This window comes from Corapipo altera, unplaced genomic scaffold (assembly GCF_003945725.1).
Source record: "Corapipo altera isolate COAL_440 unplaced genomic scaffold, ASM394572v1 311, whole genome shotgun sequence".
Lineage (NCBI taxonomy): Eukaryota > Metazoa > Chordata > Aves > Passeriformes > Pipridae > Corapipo > Corapipo altera.
The window spans coordinates 151,589-155,671 of NW_020885094.1; positions in this window are offsets into that span (position 1 = coordinate 151,589).

Consider the following 4,083-nt stretch of genomic DNA (forward strand, 5'->3'; position numbering starts at 1 on the left):
AGGGTTTGGAAGCACAGGGGTGATTCCAGGAGGGTTTGGAAGCATAGGAGGGATTCCAGCAGCTCCAGAGCTGCACCAGGATTTTTGGGCAACATTCCCAAGTGATTGTGCCCCGTCAGCTCTGAGCTGGGCTGTGTCCCTCCATCAGGGCACCCTGGAGAGACTCTGGAGGAGGCACATCAAGGCAGAGCTGGGAGTGTTGAGACACCACTTTTATTTGAGCAAGACCTGAGGTTTTCGGGGCGTTTTCGCCGCCGAATTCGCGGCCCCGACTTGCGACAGGGGGTGAGGAAAGAACGTCCCTTTCCATGGCTGGGAGGGAGAGCTGAACCCTGTCTGGGGCTCGGGAGGTGGGGCCGCCCTGACCTCAACCACTGGTTTGGGTGCAGGTCTGGAGAGGCTCGGGGAGGTCACCTCAGCTCCGGGGCAGCAACCTCAGCACAAAAGCTCTGCCTGTTACCCCGGGAGGCTCTGGAGTCAGCCCGTGGAAAGGGAGGGAATGCTTCTCCCAGACTGGAGGTGTAATTGCTCTTCCCTTCCTCGGGAATTGCACAAAGGCTATTTTTAGAGGCAAAGGCCACCTGCAGGGAGATCTGCTGGGCCCAGACCTTGGGGAAGGGACGGGAGGGACGTGCAGGGATGTGCAGGGATGTGCAGGGATGTGCGGGGATGTGCAGGGATGTGCGGGGATGAGGCGACTCCGGAGGGGACGTGGAGCTCTCACCTGCTGGGTCTCCCAGCTCAGCTCCCTTGGACACCACACTGGGCCACTCGTTCCAGGGAGAACGACACCACAAGCAGGAAAATTGCTGCTCTGAGCCCGCCCTTCCTGGATGGAAAATGCTGCTCCAGCTCCTGCAGGTCCTGGGCAGGGGCTGTGCTGCCACCAGGGACAAGGCAAGGGCTGAGCAGGTAACTGAGTCCCCAGGAGCCAAAGATTCCCTGGGAGGAGGCAGCAGATTCCCTGGGAGGAGGCAGCAGATTCCCTGGGAGGAGGCAGCAGATTCCCTGGGAGGTGGCAGCAGATTCCCTGGGAGGAGGCAGCAGTTGTTCCAGCAGCTCTGAAGGGAGCTCTGTAGCTGTTGCTTTGATCTGGTTTATCACTGAGGTGACTGTCTGGGGGGAAGGGCGGGGTCTCAGGGAACCTCCTGGGTTTGGAATATTGATTTAAAATTGCTTTAAAATTGATTTATATGAGAATTTAGTCGGAATAAATTGGCTTTGTGCTGCCGAAGAAGTGGGTTCGGGTCCTAATTTTGAATTTCTGGGTGAATTTCCTTTTGTTGTTTCTGGCAGGACTGAAAAAACCTTGGAACTCTTGAGCTCGGAAAACATTTATATTCTGTTTTGTTCTATTTTATTCTGTTCTATTTTATTCTCCAAGGGTCCTGGAGCTCGACGGCTTCGCTTCCCAAAAAAAAACCCCATCAGGTTTTTTCCCAGTGGAGAGCCCTGCTGTGACCCAGGACTACATGGATGCCCCTGGATTTTTTGCCACCCCGGAGTGTGAGTGACCCTTCGTGCCCAGAGCAGGTGATTGAGGGAACTCTGGCACTCCTGGGTGATTCAGAGGCTGCTGAACTGGCTCTGCCAGGCCGGGCTGGCCCGGGTGGCTCAACGAGGCCGTTTCATTAACACCCCATCCTGCTCTTTATTAGTGTGTCTGTCATCACTTGGGGTGCACATCATGACTGACTCAGCTCACGAGACAAAGGCCATAATTACCTGTTCCTGGGCTCCCCAGTATCGGTCTGGCTGCCCAGGCCCTGCAGCCTCTGCCCTGCTGCAATGGGGAGAGCTGGGGCTGCCCCAGCCCTGGGGGTGTCCCAGGCCAGGCTGGAGCACCCTGGGCTGCTGGGAGGTGGCCCTGCCCATGGCAGGGGGGAATGAGAGTCTCTGCCAACCCCAACTATTCTATTCTATTCTGTTCTGTTCTATTCTATCCATTTCCATTTCCATTCTATTCTATTTTATTCTATTCTATTCTATCCATTTCCATTTCTATTCTATTAATTTCCATTTCTATTCTATTCTATTCCATTCTATTCTATCCATTTCCATTTCTATTCTATCCATTTCTATTCTATCCATTCCATCCATTTCCATTCCATTCTATTCTATTCTATTCTATTCTATTCTATTCTATTCTATTCTATTCTATTCTATTCATTTCCTATTCCATTCTATTCTATTCCACGATTCCATGACCCCCTTTTTTTCTTTTATTTTCCCTGCCATGCAGCTCCTGAGCTTCCCAGAGCCCAGACAGTTCCCATTAAACTTCTCCCCCTGGCTGAGTTTCTGAGCTCCCAGGAGACACCCGGGGCTGAGTCAACTCTGAGTTAATTCTGCCACTGCCATAAAACCTGGGCCAGAAACTCCCTGACCTCCATCCTAAAGCCTCTGCCAGGTTTTGATCCCAATTTTCTGACTGTGCAGCCTGTTCTCCTCTAAAGGTCAGGAAAACCCCCTGTTTCTGCAGCTGGGCAGTCCTGGAGCTGTGAGAAATTCCCCCAGGTGCAGCACAGACCCTTCTCTCCGGGATTTTGGGCTCCTGGGATGTGTTTGGAGCTCTCTGACCCCCAGATCTGCCCCACCCTCTTTGCATTGGTTCAGTGCTTCCCTGCTGGGTTGGGGGAGTTTGATTCTGGCAAATCTATGGAATATTCTTAATTAATAATTGCCAAAACAGGGCTTTCTGTGGGATCAGGACTCGGTGATGACAATTTCAGGCTCCTTCACTGGCAAACAGAATTAATGGGGAATAAATTTCGGGAGCTGCAGGGATTAAACTCCTTCTTTCTTTTCCAACTTTCTGCACCCGTGTAAAGCCTGGATTAATGGGATAATCCCGGGTTTACCTGTTCCATCCTGGTGACGTTGATGGCATCACACCCTCGCACAGGGTGATTACAGGAAGAGAATCAGGCCCAGAGGACTTGGAGATTATCCCAACATGCCCTGAATTAGAATCCTAAAACTGCTTTGCTCCCTGAGTTACTGAGGAAAGAGGAGTTTTTAAAAGCTGAGTGTGGTGAGAGAATTAATTCCTCGGGGAGATAAAGGAAGGGGCAAAGCCCAGAGCAGCAGGGGAGGGTTTTTAGGGCCTGGCACAGACCAAAGACTGACCCAGCCTTGGTGTCCTCAGAGGGGTTTGGGCTGGAAACCAAACCTGCCCCAGTTCAGGGCTGGCAAAGGGATCAACTGGCGGGTTCTGAGTCGTGGAAGGGACCTGGAGCAGGTGAACATCCAGCACAGAGGAAGCTTGGCAGGGGCAATTATTGCTTTTCGAGCTCGGGAAAGACTTTTCTTGGACCTGCTCCTTTCCACGGGTTCATCAGCTCCACGGGCTGCAGTGAGTTAGTTCTTAAAATAATAACGATCCTCAGCTCTCAGATTTGCTTCGTTCTGCCACCTGCACGGGGATGAATCCCGGGCAAACCTCGGGATGGAGTTAATGATGGAGTTAATGGCTGTGGGTGCTGGGCAGGGAGAAAGTGGTGTTGAAACGGCTCAGCTCCTGCATTTGAAAAGTCGTCAGGGCTCTAATGACCCCATCGCCAGATTTTCTGCAGACATTGACCTCCACTAAGCCTGGAAGCGACCAGAACAAAGAGCTCCGCGGGGCTGCTAATTGCAGAAAACAAGAGTTCATTAAGTAATAAAACCCTTTCGGAATGAAGCAAGAAGGAGCCCGAGCGAGGAGCGTTTCATTCTCCTGCGTGGCAGAGTCGCTGTTTTGCCTTCGGTGCTGTGAAATCATCGAAATCCTGAATTCGCTGCTCGCCGGGCTAATAACACGTGAGGTTTTATTGTCTGCAGCTCGTTCGCAGCTCTCTAATTACACGTCTGATGGGCTGAAGGTGGGAGCTCCGCTCGCTCTCTCACGTTTCCTTTGTTCCTCCCCTCCCTGCCCTGAGGGATGGACTGAAGTGAGTCCCTGGAACACCCAGGGCAGCCCGGCTGCTCTTGAAATCTGTGCTTTCCATGCCCAGAATCATCCCCATCCCCATCCTGCCATCCCCATCCCCATTCCCATCCCCATTCCCATCCCCATCCCCATCCCCATTCCCATCCCCATCC